Raw genomic sequence first — 19287 nt, 5'->3', positions numbered from 1 at the left:
ATTAACAGGTGTAAGTTCACGTCCACGGAGGCACATCGGCACGCCGTTGAGTTCAGCTTCCTGTTCTGATCCTGAAAATCCGAAAGCTCGGTAATATGTAAATTTGACTTGCCAGACGTGGGCTGTTTATCTTAGAGGCCGAAACATCTGGACGAGTGACAACCGCGAATGTCGAGTGCTTTCACTCACCGCCGTATTTGTCACACTCTCAGAAATTACAACAACCCAAACGCGATGGCATTACACCCTTGAGTAACCGGGGAATTCCGGTAAAAAGAGACTGTTAGTGGTGTAGCTAAGCACCTCCTGATGCAGATGTTGGTTCAAAGTTCGGTGAAAACTTGAATATGTATGTGGAAAAAAGTTCACATTTACTTTCGGTCGTATGTACAAATTCACTTGATTCAAACGACCGCCGCGTTCAGGATCTTGCAGGACTGTGAGCTTGACGAACACTTGAGCAATTTTGCGGTACTACGTAACACCCTGTTTTCGTCGTACGCTGTTGTACAGTTCCTCCTTCATTTACAGTTGAAAATCTTACGACCATAAGCTGTGCCTGTACCTTACGAACAAACAAGCAGCCCGACAGGCAGGATCGAACCACTACCGCATGGGGCAACGCCCAGAAACAAAAGCAATCTAGGCTCACATTTAGTAAACCGTGTATGTGCCATTTGTTAATGTGATTTTTTCGCGTGGCCTCTCTATTAGGATCTCTTATCCTAAGCTGCAATCCGATAGATGCTTCATATACTGGACAACATTGCTACCTCACTCGCTGCACGTTTCTTTTAGAGTTCGAATAGTGATCAAGTCGGAAGTGAGCAAATCGGAAGATTAATAATGTCCGTAATCATTTTTTCGTGAGTTGGTTTCTCAACGCCTAAATACCTTGACCGTGTCGATAAAAATTATATCTGTTTTCATTGAAGAATGCTCCATCGTCGCTTTATTCGCCTCAACGAGACTCTTTTTATCCCCCTCCAGGGGTATATCTCTACCTCCCGCAGGCTGCTACAGAGGAGGCGAGAGAGCAAGAGTAAAGAGAGGAGGGAGCGCGTGGATTCTGGCCGTAGGTATCCAGAGCATCGGCGATGCTCGTCGGAGAGCCCCTCAATTAAGAAGCCAATTAAATCAAAACCACGCTTCAACATAAATCTTGAGAATGGTCCTCTTAAAGCTATCAAGCGAACGGATGAGAGTGTATAACCCTCCCCTCCTTACCTCCTCACCTTTCGGACGCCGCGAAAAGAACCGTCCTCTTTTCATCCTCCTTTCACGATTTCAATTAAATCACTCGAAAAATTATACACATACATATTATACATGTTGTATGTTTTAATATGTGTATATGTATATCATGGACGCATCATATATATATATATATATATATATATATATATATATATATATATATATATATATATATAATATGCTAGGGAAGCTTCGCCCCCCTGCCCACTCCGCGTGCCAACCACCATTTTTGGGTTTGGTTTGGGGGGGGGGGGGGGGGAGGCGGTAAAAGGTCAGATTTTTGTAGGTATAAGGATGTATATGTATGAAGGGTTAAGTGTTGAATCCCTGATTCCTAGATGGTGTATACAGAAGGTAAAGGGTCAAGTCTTCATAGGTGTTGCGGTAACTATGTGTAGGGTAAAGGGTTAAATCTTCACAGCCGTATAGCCATAAACGTTGCAAAGGTCGAAGGTCGAAAATCGAAGGTCGAAAGTCGAAGGTCAAAGGTCGAAAGTTGGAGCTCGAAGATCAAAGGGTGAAGGGTTAAATAGGGGGTGGGTGGGCGGCAGATGGAATGGCTGGGGCGGGAAAGAGAGGGAGGGAGGGTGAAGAGAATCTGTGCTGGTATGAGGGCATATATATGCATATGCGGGCTTCGAGGCTAAATCTGTCAATATCTGAGGGCATATACGCTGGATTCCTGACAGGGCGGTGGCGGCGGCGGCGAGATATTTTTATAATATAGAGATATACATGTATACAATATACCACATATTCACCTACAGCGATTTATTTTTTCAACTGTGTGCCTAGGCGTAATCTTGATTCACTTTTTGTTACCCATTTCTTGCTCTTACTCGCCCCTGCGTCTACGGGAAGCTCGAGGTTCGGGGATTGAGTAAATTTAATTGGTACCCGATGGAGGCCCGATCATTAACCCAATTAAACCACAGACGTTCGCGTGTAGGCGCAATAGTGGTTCTTGAACACGACTGAATCGGTAAGTAATTACCGGGGGGCTAAATTGGGACTGGGTTCGAAGAACGGTTTGGGGATATACACACTGGCGCGGCACTTCCCGGGCATGAGGTGTGAATATCATGATTAAGGAATCCTGATATCGATTGCTCTCTATATTGGCTGTTCAATGAATATTTCCACCGAGTTGTGTCGGATTTGGCTCCGAATGGTCGTCCAGCAATTAGCGGATGAGGGAGGCTCCCCCTCCCTTTTCGACCGCGACAATACCATTGTTGGCACTTGATGCTCGTCGATTATACCATGTTTATACTCATTGCTGCATGCGCTTTTGTTCAACCATTAACTACGAAACGATCTAGCCATGCGACCCAGCGCACAATCCGCTGTGCCGCACGCATTGTCCGCGTGTTTTTTGTGGAAAGGATTATCCAGACATCATTCTTTGCCTTTTCATAAATTTGCCGGGCTGGCGTATTATCCATTAGAATATATTAGAATATCCATGTTTCAATTAGAATTTAACGCCGTCCGAACGGAGTTCAATTATTGGATTCAGGCTCATGCTCATCCGAAATGCCACTGTCTTCATTCTTTTCACCACCACGCACGTGCTCTGTGAGCTTGAACAAAAACGCCTGTTTCTTGCTTGCCTGATAGCCAGCGACACCTTTTAAAATTGAGCAAAAAATTTTTCCAAACGGGAGAATTATTTTCTCAGTAAATAGATCCTTTTAAGACCATAGATTCGATAAGTTAGTTTTTTTGGCTCACCCTAGGTGTACAGATAAAAGAAAAGTACCAAAAATCCTCGCTACAATGTATAACATGGCACACTACTTTCTCCTCGACGGAGAGAAAGACAGCGTCAAACGCATGTACTTGTATATCTATATATCAGCTCGAAGGAATGGTTCTTCAAGAGCAAATCGTGCGCGCAGTTGGAAGCGTACGCTACGATTCACCGTAACAATACAAGTTCTTTTTTTCACAACTTTTCTTTATTTCTGTTCTTTCACAGAATTCTCTCACAGTGGAAGAGCGGTGCAAAGATTAAAGTACCAAAGACGTAGATGATAGTAGTGCGGGAGTAGGGAAATTTTCTACGCTACATGACATTATTGTGAAAACTTACAATGAGACGTAGGTTGACGACATTCCATTCCCGTCTATCAGACCGTAGAACAGAAACCTGTTAGATGGTAGAAGAATATAAAGCAGGTGAAGAAGAAGGTGTAGAAAAAACATGTTCATTCATTGCGCACAGGGGGAATAACTTTGCGGTTTGTTGGCCGGTCCAACGGGTTGACAGCGGATATGCAAATCTTTCGAACCCTCAGGAACCGGGAAAAGAAGGATGGGATTCTGAATGGAAACCCGTTCCTTCGCGTGCTCATACTCGGAAGTCAGTCTGCGGAGAGACGAGCGGGTGGGTGGGTGGGTGGGTGGGTTGGTTGGTTGGTTGGTTGGTTGGTTGGTTGGTTGGTTGGTTGGTTGGTTGGTTGGTTGGTTGGCTGGTTGGTTGGTTGGTTGGTTGGTTGGTTGGTTGGTTGGTTGGTTGGTTGGTCTCAGGACCGTTGCAGCATCGTCGAGTAGAGCTTGTGTGCGAGAGGACAGCGCGTCTGAGGGGCAAAGACGCCTACCGCCACAACTCTGTTTATTCTCCGCATACCTATATTTCGCTAAACTTCACTCGCGTGTTGGCCGTATTTATCTCTCCTATCAGTCTGCAGGCTGACCTGGGCACGGTTTAAAATTACAGGAACTTGTTTCTCCGGCGTACATGCAATAAAAGCCCTTCTTCTCCTCACTCTGCGGGATCAAAGGCTGCTGATGCAGACGCGGCGCAGCGCCTGGTTTCATAATTATTTTATTCCATTCAATCATCCCTGTCTTTTACATTCGGTTCTCTTCCTGGATGCCAATTCTTTTTCTGTTATTCCCCACTTCTCGCCATACTGTCGCGCCCCATCCGAGAATAGGGGTTACTTCGCAACGTGGGCGTAAGTGGAGTTGAAGCCGTTATTTCCGTGTTGTCTTGCTTCCGAGACCCGAGGGAAAACCCGCGATCATGTCCAATTAATGGTAATTGACAAGGAAGTCCTCGGTAGTTGCGGTCTTTTCTTGCATTGTATTCCCATCTGCGTGCTTGTGTGTGTTCTGTTTTTGTTTTCCATTCCCTCTTATGAAAACTGTGGAACACCTGTTCTGCACGGAAGCATTCTCGGACAAAATTGCGTCGAATGGTCGTTTGCGGGTGAAATCCCGCCATGAGACGCCCCCACTCCCCCGTTTCTCATTCGCCATCGACTAAACGTACAACACCGACGAGGGTGGTGGCGTTGACGATATAATTTCGCTCCTGAAAGAGCTGGATCTACAAGAAACAAAATATTTGCAGGAGATACTCTGTGTTTGTTTGTCCTCTTTCCCGCGCATCTGACCTCTAGCTGAGACCGCCATTTTCCCAAATAACTCAACACCGTGTTTTGACAGAAGATTGCCAGCCGTTTGCTAAGAGATCACCGAGTTATCCCGTAAACAAAGTGTATTTTCGGGGCCTACACGTGTTTGTCAAACATGACCGCCGGGCGTTTCTGTAATGAAAGCCGAGATGAGCCTATGCCGCCCACGGCTCTCTCTCTCTCTCTCTCTCTCTCTCTCTCTCTCTCTCTCTCTCTCTCTCTCTCTCTCTCTCTCTCTCTCTCTCTCTCTCTCTCTCTCTCTCTCTCTCTCTCTCTCTCTCTCTCTCTCTCTCTTTTCATTTTAACCTTAGTTTGAGGTTTAATTCAATTTTAACTATTTTTATTTATGTTATTTTTAATTATTTTAATCGTGCATATAGCTTACGGATACATTTTATACTAAGATTTTATATTTTTGTATTTTTATTTTTATTTTTATATTTATACTTTACATTTATATGATTTTATTTTATAATATACATGTATGCTCTGTAATTTGCCTGTGGCCCTTAGGGAGCATCGCTCCAGAGTCAAATAAATGTTCTCTCTCTCTCTCTCTCTCTCTCTCTCTCTCTCTCTCTCTCTCTCTCTCTCTCTCTCTCTTTCTCTTCCGGCTGCTCTTCGATACTGGTATAAATCTTCTCACATACTAGCCCTGGATATATTTTCATTGTCAAGCGTAGCGGGAAGCACGTTTCAGTATCGTCGTCTCCAAAATGCTGATATAACGACTTCCCTCAGTAAAAATGTAACAATTGTCACGATGCAGACTCGTGATTAGTTCATCCAACGAGCAATAATGATTAAAAAACCTGATAATGGTGTATATCACTTATTACTGTAGTAATAGGAATTACTGTTATTAAAATTTCGATACTACCCGCATGAACACCGCTACACGGCTCTTTGATAACCACGGTAGTACTATCAGAAATGAAAATGAATGTAATATGCAACCCAGCCGCGCTTTCATGAATAATGTATTTTGTACTTGGCGCACTGTTAGAGACCATTATCAAGCATTCGATAGATGTTACATCGGTGTATATAGGCTTAGAAAGGATCACGAGTGACTTTTGTCAATAATTGATGAACTCTGGCTCACCAAGAATGCTTCCAAACTCCCTTTCACATCCAAGAATTGATGGCACTACACGGACAGAAAGTAAGGTTCGGTGCTCTCTTCTTTGATTCGAGTTCTCAGCGATAGGAGGGTGAATTTATCACGAGTTTTGACTCTTGAACTGTTCATTTCGGGTAAACTCCGTTGAGCAACGTTCAGTACCTATAGCCGTGTTGTACCCTGGTGAACAAGGGCTGAAGGTAATACCATTTCATTCCCAGGGGCTGGTCCAGTTTGTCCCGTCAGGCTGGTAGCGCAAAGAGTTGAGGCTGCTGGTAGAGGTCAGCCGAGCGTAATGCGCATCCTGTTTGTCCTGGGAAACCAGCCATGTAATGAAACCTCTCGGGACACCGTGTATACCGAATGCCCAACTCCGAAGACCGTGATCCCGGCTCTGCACGGTCCTCGGGTCGCCGATATATTTTGGTCGCGGTGGCCGACCGCCGCCACTGTAACGTCGCAGAGGAAATCATGTTTCGAAAATTGTGGACGAAATGAATCAAATGCGTTCGTTTTGTCTCCGTGCGTATACCCGATCACCAATCTGAGTTAGAGGTCGGAAAGCAGCAAGAGGGATCTCGGAGACTTTGTGAAATTATATTATACTCTTCTCCCCCTTGGGCCGTTCCTTGTTACTTTACATTTTTAACGTACAACACGATCCGTGGTGTACATGTACGTATGAAGGTTCTCTGCACAACCGCGCTGCAGGCAGGCAATTTTATATAACGTAGCGCAAAATGGTTTTCTCGTGAAATGAAATTGGAACAATGGGAAGGGACTGGGTGTAGTTTTCCATTACTGTCCATTGGCACATGAAACGGTATCATCGTTCCGCGGACTACGCGGAGAGTCGTGGGGGAGGGAAGCAGAACAAATACGACAGCGACGCGTCCGGAGCTCGGCGGGGAGGTGAACGTGTATCGCTCTGCCAAGCGTCTGCGTCAACCTGACGCAATTCCGCTTCCAGATTCCCCTATCGTTTGTTGAGGTCTTTGTTACAGAGGTGGGATTTTTCCCGCTCTCCCATGCGATGCGTTGCGCCGGTGTCGCAAAGTCTCAGCAATGCTGCAGCCACTACCGCCGCCTCGAGCGAGACTTTGCCGGCTGGCTTCGCTCCTTGCCTGTCGCCTTGCTGTGCTATGCAAAGAGTAAGAGAGAGAAAGATTTCGATTCTTATTCTCGAACGCGGTGAGAAGACTCGCTCGGCTCTATGGACCTGAATTCTTGTAACCTCACCGCTAACGCAATACTGAACTCGAAACAGAGAAAAATCTCTGCAAAATGTACTCGTAGTCATATTTCGTCGTACGTCGAATCCCCCGATATCAATGGGGAACACTTGGAAGCTTGACAAACCGAGTGGAAATAAAATTTCAACTCTGAGTAAACGGTGAACCGAACCATCCACGGAAAACATCCGCCGAGTCTCCATCCTCAATCAGGTGAAATTCATCTTCCAACGCGGCGTATACGGATTTAGCGAGGTACTACTCTTATCTCGCCGACACTGAAAGACCACATTGTGTTTCTGTCCGTCTTGCTCCTACTCGCTCGTAGATGATGCCTCCGTCATTTCTTCGATTATCGCTCTCTTCAGCATGGGTCGATACGAAGACGGCGTACACGGTGATCGCTCTTTCTTTCGTTTAAACGTGGATCTCGGTATCGTTTACATGTTTTTTTCTGAACGACCAGCGTTACGTACATCAAAAGTTCAGTGATCCGAAATGAGATTTAGTAGCCTTTTCGACAGTTCACATCGCATCAAGGATTCCGAACACTCCGTGAGCGGAAGTCCACGATACTAGCCGACCAGCGACGCGGGAAAATTTATGCTGCTTTGAATGTTTGAGGCACGGTCGGTGTTATATCTATTATAACCATACGTGCAGTCTGAAGTTCTGAACTTATGGCACCTTGGCTTCCAATAATGCGTCGGCACCGTCCGGCCGACGGTCACGTAACTCGTTTTCTTCACCCTGGAGCCACGCCCCCCCTCCCCCCCCAACCGACCAACAGCGGTGGAGCATCAGAGCTTAGCGTGGTAGCGATGAAATCGTAATTCGGCATAGTGCCTGTGCGCGTCAGCGCTTGCACACGTGGTCTATTTAGTTCCAGCTTTCCGCGCTCGAACCAGCCAATAATACTTCTTCTTGTTTCCTACTCACTTTCCGCTTCTTGGCGCTTCGATGTTCGACTCGAAGTCCGTGTCTCAAACGTTTGGCCACAGCTGTTGAGGGTTCAACACCGAATACCTGATCCATCACAGGCGATTCGTCGAATACGACCAGCGTCCAGATCATTTCACACTCTTCTCCGTCAGTGCCAATGACGGCTTTCTTAGTTCGACGATTCGGGAGTAGCAAACCGGTTTGTTCCGAACCTGTACGTACCACGGGAGAGGAGCGCGACTTGAAAGGCCCTTTGAGAGAAGCATTTAAGAATTGTATAAAAAACTGCATCTTAACCTTGCCGAGCATAAATGTCTTGTACGGCTATCGCGGGACTGTTTATTGTCGGCTTCAGTCTCGGTCGCCGTCCTGCTTAGCGGTATGCAGATCTCGTGTTTGTAGATAGATTTAACTGCCGCGTAATTCAGCTGAGATTTCAACCGCGGTACGTACGCTGCTTTTGTATTTTTATTCGCCGATCTTCTTTTCTTCCCCTCTTCAGTCTCCTTTACCCTCATCCTGTTCGTCTTCGAACATCGAGTGTAGGTATGCAGAATCGGACTTGCCATTATTCTTCCCGATTTGAAACAAAAAAGCTATCTGGGTTTCTCTCCTGCTGACAATTGAAATTTCAATCGTTTCCATATGTATCCTGCAGAGCAAAAAACGTGAATTTTTCGCTCCTCTTCTTCGAGTTACGAGATCTGCTGGCCCACTCTGCGACGGAAATAGATACTGAAAAAAATTTGAATCTGACGTTGAGATGTCCCATCGAATAGCCGTCGCCAAGGGCAAGAGAATAATCGCGCCCTGTAAAAAAGAAGCAAATTTAAGAAGTTGTTGTCTGATATCTAATAGAGTTGGAAAATTAGAAAAAAAAGCAACGAATATTTATACGAAGAGTGCGTTGTTGCGCACGTCCACGATTTGTCACATTGCATTTAACCTGAAATATTTTTTCATAAACTCGTCGCTCGCCATCCATTCGGCATCACTTCTTCGCCTCCATATATTTCTTCCCCCGGTACAATTCTTCCCTCCGTGGTCGTCGTCATTTTCCATGCCTCATCTAATCCGCGAGCATCGACCGGAGCTCGTCTTTCACCTCCTCACCTTCGTACGGTGAGGAGGTGAATACTTGATCCGACGCCGATGAGGCGAGAATCGATAGCTTTCAAACGTTTGAATAAGTATTGAATGCATTCGTCTTTTTTCACCAGATTGAAGTTAGTAACGTTAATGTAAGGAAATGTCGAAACTGAAATCATTGTTTTGAAAGTTTAGAACGACTTCAAAGGAGTTTAGTTTCCAAAATCCGAAGATACTGCTTGTTGAAACTAGATTAGTCAATTTCAGACGATCCTTCATTTTGGAAATAATGATTTTTCCTAAAATAAAAATAAATCGTTACATTAACGTTACGAGCTTGACTCTCTTCGCTTTTCCGATCTCTGTCGGTAAGAGTTATACGCGAATACTCTGACAATGAGAGAGTTATCCCTTGCTCATCAATCGCCTGGCTTTTGCGTAATGCACTCGGGGTGGATTTTCAAAGGCAAATTAAATATCTCTTATTCTCTCTCTGTTTCCCAATCACAATTCATTTTGTCCGCCCGTTGTTTACCAAGTTGACAATGAGAAGCAATAACTGAAGATGACCTTTTCTTTTCTAACTGTAACACCGGTATGTCGGACACTGTGATTCTCTTTCGTTTTACAATTCTATCACCGTATCCATGTCAACTAACATCAATCGTTCCCGACGTGTAGAAACTCTAACCGCCTGACTAACGTTCTACTTCGACTTGAATACTTTGTGGGTGTAATTAACGATAGTTTCGCCGGTTCAACGCGCTCCTATATTTTATAAATGGCTTTCGAGCCAAGTAACCAACAATATAGAGTTAATACCTGTCTCACTATCTCTCTCCCTCCATCTCTCCCTCCATCTCTCCCTCTCCCTCTCCCTCCCTCCCTCTCTTCCTTCCTTCCTGTGTTATAAATTGGAGAGAAGTTCTCAAACTTCTATTCGGTTCTCGCTTTTGTTAGACCAATTTAAATCAGCCCCAAATACATCCTCCCGCAAATAGATATGTGCGACCGAACACACGCAGGCTGACTTATCTCGCGTATAACACGCGATATAACTCCGGTAAATGGATGGAGAGTTCAACGTTGACTCGAGCCTTAATTTTCTCTCACTCATTGCATACAGGTAGCTGCAACCAGCGGCTCCCCACGTATCACGATACCAATGCCAACTTCTCGTTTCGCGTTCCCTTCAAAAATTTCATTCTACACTTTCTGCACAGTTCAGTATAATTATCATCCCAACATTTTCTCACATAACATTGTTTTTTTTTTTTCTTCCGGTAAGAAAAAAGCATCGAAAGAAGTTGGCTTCGCCTTTGTGCTCCTCGCTAAAATGGGGGGAAAGAGCGTTGTTGTAACGGTAGATAATTACTGCGAGCTACTTTCAGCCAGTTTTCCTAAATTTTTCCAGAATCCTCGGAACGTGTCAGTCGTATCTGACAGTCCATTGCTCCGTCTTGTTTTCTCCGGACGTTCAGCGCTATCGCCACGTCTAGTAGGTACGAGCGCACCAGCCAATTTGAGCCGTGCAACGCCTGGCAACTCGCGAGCTGTTTGCGTTCCTCGCGATAACGACTGGCCGCCGTTGTCGTCTAGCAGGGAGTTGAGCGTCGCGCGTCGTCGTCGTCCTAAGTAAAACACCAGGGTACAAGTAATGATTATTCTATAGAAGCCACAGCGCAGCTCACCTCGAAAGCACTATCCATTTTGTTGCATTCACTCGCTTAACGCCGAGGATGGGTGCACATGCCCCGCTAACTCTCTTCCGTCTCTTCCATCTTCGTCGTCCTCGTTTCTCTCCTCAGGGACACATGCTACCTGCACCAAGCAGCTCGGGAGAACAAGAAGGACGAGGAGGAGAAGGAAGAGGACAAACGAAACGGAACTCTTTAATCGTTGGGTTTCTCTTCTCAAATTACCCGCTTAAGAACGGACTTTATACCTACGGAGATGCACCTAAAAATTTTTCCCGACACGTATCGGTACTTATAGCGTGGCGCCCACTTTGTAGACTTAAAAATTGCGATCGCAACTGCAACTTATTACTACCGTGATGACGACAACGACGTGTAACACTGCGCACCGCGTGTTCGGGGCGTGGGATTCAAAGGATAATTTTGCTGATAGAAATGGGTAATAGTAATTGCGTTCCTTGTGCGAGTTTTACTGCCCCCCCCCCCCCCCCCCCACCTCCCCTGGGGGGTATGCATGCAGTCGTAGATTGGATAAGCTTAGGAACGGCCGGTTATATTTACGTTTCGCCGTATCGTATTTTGAGGAAACTTTAGGTAGAAGAAGAGTCCGCGGTATCGGGAATCTAGACTCTCCTCAGTCTTCCCGAATGGTACTCGGCCGTGTGGAGGCTCGTCGCGGATCGGTCTTTCCGAAAGTTATGCAATATATCGCCGACTCGTAGATATCTTCAGTGTGCGGTGATATACTTTGACCGACGGATAAGAGGCGACTGGCCTGCCTTTGTAGGTATAGGAAAAAGTAGCAGCGAATCTTTTTTACTGCCCTGAAATATTTGCCCATTTCTCTCTTTCGGTCCCCTTTTTGCAAATTTCATCGGTGCGTAGGAAGTCGGGCCACTGACGGGCGTCCGTCGCGTTGGCGGTTTTCGCGTCGACGAGACGGTGTCAGGGAACGGCTACGAGGGTGATAATAACCCCGGGAAACGTCCTGATCTTCGGAACCGTCCGTCGAATATTTCTCGGACCGTTTCCTCGTGGACGAAAGCGTCGCTCCTCATCGTTCTCCCGATGAATAAATCAAAACGAGAGAATGCTACCTGGCCTTGTGTGCGGTTATCAAACACGCGTATTGTGCTTCCTCGGACAAACGGGCAAAGAGAGGTGGGGGGGGTTCATGTCTTACAAGCCACCTTCGCCGCGTAATGTTGCAGAATTTTATTTCCCCGCGATCCTCGCCCTCCTCCTTCATTCCCGTCCTTCCTCCATCCTTTATCTTCCCCGTTTTCCAATCGTGTCCTCTCCGTCTCTCTGGCAGCGCTCCTCTTCCAGCCCGCGATGGTTTGCCGCGAGCTCGTACAAACCACGCTGGTAACGACGGGCTTGATCTACGGGCCGAACAAGAGGTAAAATACGCCCGGAAATTCAACCCGGCAGATGTTACAAGACGCACAATCGCTGTAAAGATAAAGAGGGGGGTATATAATCGTATTGCTACCCGCGTTGGGAAGAGAGAGAGAGAGAGAGAGAGAGAGAGAGATCCGTGAGATTTCACGATGCATCGGCCTTTGCTTTTTCGATTGAGGTGTGCTACAACCGTCCCTGTAACGCTCCTCTTCCTGCCTCGAAATCTTTCACGATATTGCGCCTTTAACAACGTGCTGCACCATCGGCACTTGGCAAAGCTTTCAAAACTCAATCGACTTACGGCTGTACGGAGGTAATCGTGATTTTAATTGTAAAACGTCGACAAGGTGGTTCGACGTTAACGTGCGATATCCTTCCACCGCTTCCCACGCGCATGCACAGGTACGTCATCGGGGCAGCGGTGGTCAATGAATACGAGTATGAGCGTAGCCGTAAAAAGATCATCGCCGGTGACGAGACTTCCTCGACGAAATTCATTCTCTCTCCCGGGATTCCGTCGGCTGCTGAAGTTCGGTTTTACCGAAGTCCGCGCTGCGGCCACGGCCTGGCTGACCATAAAACGGAACGCTTTGCTTTTATTCAATCGACGCGCAACGAGTGCGGTTACGGTAGAGAGCTTTTAGTTCTCGGGCTTTGACAACGGGCATTTGCCCTACGGACATTCATTTTACATACGTGGCAGAACTATGCGAGTACAATTAGTGTCCGAAAGATCGTGATGATTCAACGGCGCGGGAATAATGATTCGAGGTCGAAATCTTACAGAGGAGGAAATTGTACCGTTTTATTCCTGAGGCGAATTATTGTAGGAGGTAAAATATTCGCGCGAACAGGTGGCATCTGGCTGAGCTGTAACGGCTTAGGTTTTGGGCAAAGAACTGCGTCTGGGCCATTGCATAATGCATCGCCGAAAGATTTCTTTCTCCATCAGGGCGCCGGCGACGGAGTCGAGGTTTCGCGAAACGGTCTCGCGGGATCGAAGGGAGTTTATATTTGCCAAAGAAAAACCGATGAGTGTCGTCCCGTTCTGCACTCGCTCGATACGCGCGGATGGACGGTCGGCTACTTTCGTGATCAAGGGACTACAGATCCCCCCCTCCCACCTGTCTCTCTCCCTCCCGCCCTCTCTCTCTCTCTCTCTCTCTCTCTCTCTCTCTCGTCTTATATTTATTTTATTTTAAGTAGCAATCATAAATATCGTCAGGTTCATTTTTTAACGTAGGTTATATTTGCTACGCATCTATTTTGCCCCAAAGTGTTCTGGGGCATAAAATATACGGTGTATCTATCTATCTATATATTCATCTATCTATCCATCTATCCATTTATCTATCTTTCTCTTCCTGCCACCCGAATTCATTCCGCACTTGCGGTTTTATCCCCTTCTTACGGATTCTCAGTCCCATCTCTATTTTCCCCGCGCGTAAGTTAGATGCGATTATTCAACTGTCTGTTCTTGTGGATTTTATTTAGCGAGAGAAGAGGACTGTTTTATGGAGACGCCTAGTGTTTTATAGTCCGTTACGACTCACCTTGTTGAATTCCGCAAGTAACACCTACGTTTAATACACGCGTGATCTACGGCTAACAACAAGGTACAAGCTTATCGTCAATTATGCCGAAGCCAGCCACCGATAGCGAGTCGACGACTCATGAAACCTTATTTCCATGGAAAAACCACTCGAATCAGTTCAGAAATTTCCGAAGCGCAGAATTTCATTGCGAACAGTAGAAACACAGAATGAGCAAATAAATAGGATCCTGTAAATATCAGAGAATGATTCAAGACGAAGATAAGGATCTTTCGAAAGTCTCTATCGTCAGGCCATTCGTGCAAAGTTCATTTTGTTCTTGAGAAAAATGCGATTGGTTTGAACTGTCCTCAAAGAAACGTAAATCTCGCGAAATAAGTACAAAAAAAGAAGAAGAAGAAGAAGAAGAAGAAGAAGAAGAAGAAGAAGAAGAAGAAGAAGAAGAAGAAGAAGAAGAAGAAGAAGAAGAAGGAGAAATGTAATGAGATAAAATGAAACATAGATAGCAAAAGCTCCGACGGAAGAAGAAGAACCTCTTGCAGTCTCGTGTCGTCGTCATTTTTCCGGGGTAACGTCAACATATTGGGGTCGAGCGCGTGCCTGACGTTACATCGGCATCACAAGCCTCTCATCCACGCTCTCATCCTTACTGCTGTAACTTGTTTCCTTTTTACGGCAGCGAGGAGGACTCGACCAAGGCGAGTGCAGCGAGAAGCGAAGGCCGTTTTATTACAGCCCGGTGCCTTTTCACGAAACTAGAAGAAGGCTGCAGGGGTGCGGCGACGGAAAGGTGGTGCGTCTGCGTGTGTGTGTGCGCGCGCGATTTTCTCTCTCTGGCTTGCTTTTTCAAAGAAATGCCTGCCTTACTCGGTGCTCGCGTCGAGCTACGCCTTGCGATATTTTCCTCCTCTTTCGCGTTGCTAAACTCTTGGCTCAGCTCCTTCTACGCGGCGCGGTGTTGCGCCCTCTGCATTAAAGAAATTAATTACCTCGCCCGTTCGTCGGTTACAAGGTGCAGTGCGGTTCACGCCCCCCGTTATAATATGGCAAACCTGGTAAAAACCATCAATGCCACCGCCGCCTGGCCTAACTGTGCCCCCCGCCCCTCTCTTTCTCTTTCTCTGCGATTTTTCTCGAAGATGAAAAAGAGGTAAAATTTTAAAGGAACACGCGGTTGGCCATATGCAACATATACATATATACACCGCAATTTCGCAACTCGACTCCCCTAATGAAGCTTCATGTATGGTCGTTGGCCAACTTCTCCGTAAATATATCTTTCTCTGTGCATACCTTCGTTCAACAAAAAATCCCATCAACTAGATGCTAACCTGCAGCCAATTACGGATGCTGGACGTACCTACCTGCATTAGTTTAACATTATATAAAGCTCTGCGGAGTTCGATTTCCCAATAATTCTTCTGTCATTCCGCATATCCTTTGATCTACAATAGAAGTAAATATTTGGTGAAAATTTCACGATGTCATGCTGAATCGCGATGTTTAGCGTTACAGGTTTGAGTGTTGGTTAAACTCGAGGTTCTGACGTCTAGACATTTAATGGATAAATAATGCAAATCGCGTGTGAAGAAGCGGTGCTGCGATAAGAAGGAAACTTTCGGTCGGTACTTGTACCTTATATCCTTTGGTTAAATTTAAGAGCCGGATTTTTTCGCGAAAGAAAGTGAAAAAAAAAAAAGAAATGAAAACGAAACGCTGATATACATCCTCCCAGCTGAATGGATTAACGGTTTGCCCGGTTGCCTCCACTGCCGCCACCGTTGTGCGACTTTTTGGTGCGGGAGAGAAAGATGGTGAAGAGTGAAAGAAAAGCGACAAAAGGAAAATATAAGAAGAAAAAGAAGAAGAGGAGGAAGAAATTTGGGGAAAAAAGATGAATTAAAAAAGAAACAGGGAAAGCTTCTTTTTTCCTCATAAATATATACATCAGGCGAGATGAGGAAGGCACTCTTCTTCGGTGTAGCCTCGCCGTATGCAGGGTGTTGTAAAGATATGCGCACCGCGCAGGCATGAAACACGCGGAGGGCAAGGCGAAGATATGCGGTGTGTAGAAGTACGTGTACGCTTTACATGTGTATGAAATATAAATGCTGTATACCGTAGATGCTGCTCCGTGAAGAGAAAGAGAGACGGAGAGTTTTTCGCATACAGGTAGTTGGTTGATACATAAATTTATCATCAATATAACCTCATACTTGTATCGACATATTCTACGTATTTAGCCGCTTCTACTAATGGACGGGTGTATATCTTCCGGCTGGGAATGTTTTGTTTAAACGCAACGAACGGTCTTTTGCCTGTATCTTTACGTATCTATAAGTACCACACCGCGGTGTGGTTGGAGGGTGTGGATGGTCGGCAAAATAGTTCTTAACCTTTAATTCTCGTAAAGGATTCAACCGCAATGTGATGTTCGAGTTGGCGTTTTCACACTCTCGTTTTCACTGACCGAAAATTCCTCAACTATAATTGAGAAAAATCAAATGCAACATCGTTCTCGCCGTCCGTTCAATAAATCTTCAGAGTCAGAATAGGTACTGGTACAATACTCGAGGCAGTAACAACGAGTTGTGCACCAAAAGGTGGAGTAGAGAGGAGTTTCGCCGTATCGCCGTATCGCCGTTTGTATCGCGTGGGACTTGATTTAGGAGCGGTTGCGTGCACAAAGTGCATACTTCAACCGTCGGCACGACATCCCTCCGTCTTAGGGCCCGAAGGGTGTGTCAAGTTGGAAATAATCCTCCCTAACTTGTACGCAACGGGTAAGCACTCGTGTTATCCTCGGCTGCCACATGCCCATGATAAGCGGTTGATTCCTATGAAAAAAGATAAGTCAAGTCAAAAATTCGGAACTTTATCTCCTCGTCGGTTTTCCAATTAATTCTATCCGGTACTGTCACAATTTAATCCATAGGGGATCGGTTAGAAGCTTGTCGCGCGTACGCTAAACACGACCTGAGCCAACTGAAAACAGCCGGAGATTCGAACAACGACCGTGCATCTACCGAATGAATGAATCGCCGCTCCCTTTTTTCTCCTCGATCAGAATCGTACTATCGGCACCGATTCTCCGTTCAGCCTCAACGATCGAACGGCGATTACTGGTCAGCGTTTAACATCAACCCCGAAGGTTAATTCCTGCATTAATTAGTCTGAGGCGTCCGCGATTGTGGGCGCCGCAATCGCACGTCGAGCGAAGCACCGCGGGGTGTCAGAAAGCCGCCTTTCTCCTTCTCTTTCCTCCCACTACTCGAGCGTCGTCGTTGCGCTTACTTCTGCCTCTTCTCATCCTACCACCAGGTATAAGTCTTTCTTATCCTTTTTCCGCGTTACCTACTTCGCTCCGGTTATACTCTACCTACTTTTCTGTTGTATCCTCTACATTTTTCCCCCCTCTATCTCTACGTTGAAAATTGAGCAGGTTTTCTCCTGTGGCGTTCCTATTCCTCCTGGGTTCGACTGCTGTCCGCGCAGGAATCGCGCTGCTGCCTACCTACCATCGAGCAAGCCGCGGCAAATACCAGCTCGCTTGCGATGTATCTCTCTATATTATAATCCGAGGAACCCACCCATTCCCCCTCCCCCTTTTCCCATCCCTTCTTTCCGCTGCCAGGCCCTTCACCCCAACATAACCTTATACCTATGTAAGCGACAGACAAGGAACTTTGATGGAGTGGATTTGAGGTTATTAATCAACACTTGTATGATGTAGTAAACAACTGAAATATCAAATATTTACAAGAGTTAACAAAACGATAAGTTATTTACATTAATCGCACACACTTACAAACTAACCTGAATCAATACAGTTGCCGATAGCAAACCTTTGTTATGACTTTTGTATTGTCATTAGTGCTCGTAGCTCGGAGTCATCTTTCATACTGACTCTTTGCGCATGAGCCAACGCGCGGCGCTACGTAGCTTGGTGACGTACCCAAGCTTACATCCCCCCTCTCAAGACCGATGTAGAGCTTGGGTACGTCACCAAGCTACGTAGCGCCGCGCGTTGGCTCATGCGCAAAGAGTCAGTATGAAAGATGACTCCGAGCTACGAGCACTAATGACAATACAAAAGTCATAACAAAGGTTTGCTATCGGCAACTGTATTGATTCAGGTTAGTTTGTAAGTGTGTGCGATTAATGTAAATAACTTATCGTTTTGTTAACTCTTGTAAATATTTGATATTTCAGTTGTTTACTACATCATACAAGTGTTGATTAATAACCTCAAATCCACTCCATCAAAGTTCCTTGTCTGTCGCTTACAAATCAATACAGTTGCCGATAGCAAACCTTTGTTATGACTTTTGTATTGTCATTAGTGCTCGTAGCTCGGAGTCATCTTTCATACTGACTCTTTGCGCATGAGCCAACGCGCGGCGCTACGTAGCTTGGTGACGTACCCAAGCTTACACCTATATAGATTCAACCCTTTACCCCATACACATACCCTTATGTCTATACAGATTCAACACTTTGCCCCATATATGTACCCATATGCGGATACACATTTAACCCTTCATCCTACATATATACCCTTATACATATACATATTTAACCCCGTACCCTACACATATACATTTATACCTATACAGGTTTAACCCTCTACCCTATGTAAGGGTGATTCGTGTATCCTGGAATCAGAGATTCAACCCTTTACCCTAGATATACATGTACCCTCATACCTACAAATTCTTTGGAGAGTCCTGTAATTTCGGTTAAAACTTATAGAATTTTGGGTGAGACCATACATCCGCATTTCCTTGTACGCGATAGTTAATTGTTAGTGGAGTAGAAACAGACTATATTGGAGATAGAGACATTGTTAGTGATTCAAGACTGTTATTTGCGTTATTATTATTAGTGATTAGATTAAGGAGGCAAGGTGGGGCGCTCATACCCCCAGGAAAAATACCGCGACGGAAGTGAAAGTTTAAAAAAAGAATGTTGAAAAAGATAAAAGGAGGGAGAGAGAGGAAAAGAAAAGTCATACGACGTGTTTTTCATACTTCACATCGTTTTCTCCCACTACCGTTTCATCACCGACGACCATCTACACAATAATCGACAAAAGCTACTAACCTCACAAACATAATTAGTCGATATATTAAATAAACGTTCGAGAAAACGAACGAGTTGATCTTGAACAACGTAAACCTCGATAGGTAAGTTACGCCTGAGTGCACCATACGACTGTGTGTAAGGTAAAGCGCAGCTTGACGGTGGCGTAAGATAAGGGTTTCATTTCTACTCATACACACCGGTGAGTGGTACAAAACGTTACGTATGCACACAGAACTTTATATACATACATGTATATACGTATGTACGAGAGTTGAAAACTATTTTCCGCCCGTTTAAACCGTGAGTTGGAACGCGGTGTTCAGAGGCTATTTTATGATAGAATTTATTGCCTGCTTTTCTCGCGAAACCGCGTGTTTGCCTCTCCTTCTCTTACACCGTACCTACTTCAGCCTCAGTTGCATCCTGATGTGGGCTGGGTCAGATATTTTTCAACGATTCAGACGCGCCGAGTAAGTATGA

The 19287-nt window shown here is 45.5% G+C and overlaps 1 protein-coding gene and 1 long non-coding RNA gene across 10 annotated transcripts in view; one reads left to right on the top strand and one right to left on the bottom strand.

Moving 5' to 3' along the window:
* Positions 1-19287, top strand: part of LOC107224301 (fat-like cadherin-related tumor suppressor homolog) — a 222825-nt gene that overhangs the window by 105719 nt on the left and 97819 nt on the right. The window lies entirely within an intron of this gene.
* LOC124295222 lies at positions 9418-17951 on the bottom strand. The gene is made up of 3 exons (XR_006905142.1): positions 17705-17951; positions 12142-12144; positions 9418-9430 (listed from the first exon to the last, which is right to left on the bottom strand). It is a non-coding gene; the product is annotated as an uncharacterized LOC124295222 (long non-coding RNA).

Source organism: Neodiprion lecontei, chromosome 6, assembly GCF_021901455.1.
Source record: "Neodiprion lecontei isolate iyNeoLeco1 chromosome 6, iyNeoLeco1.1, whole genome shotgun sequence".
Classification (NCBI taxonomy): Eukaryota; Metazoa; Arthropoda; class Insecta; order Hymenoptera; family Diprionidae; genus Neodiprion; species Neodiprion lecontei.
The sequence above is the reverse complement of the archived record's forward strand: the minus strand, read 5'-3'. Positions and strand labels throughout refer to the sequence as shown.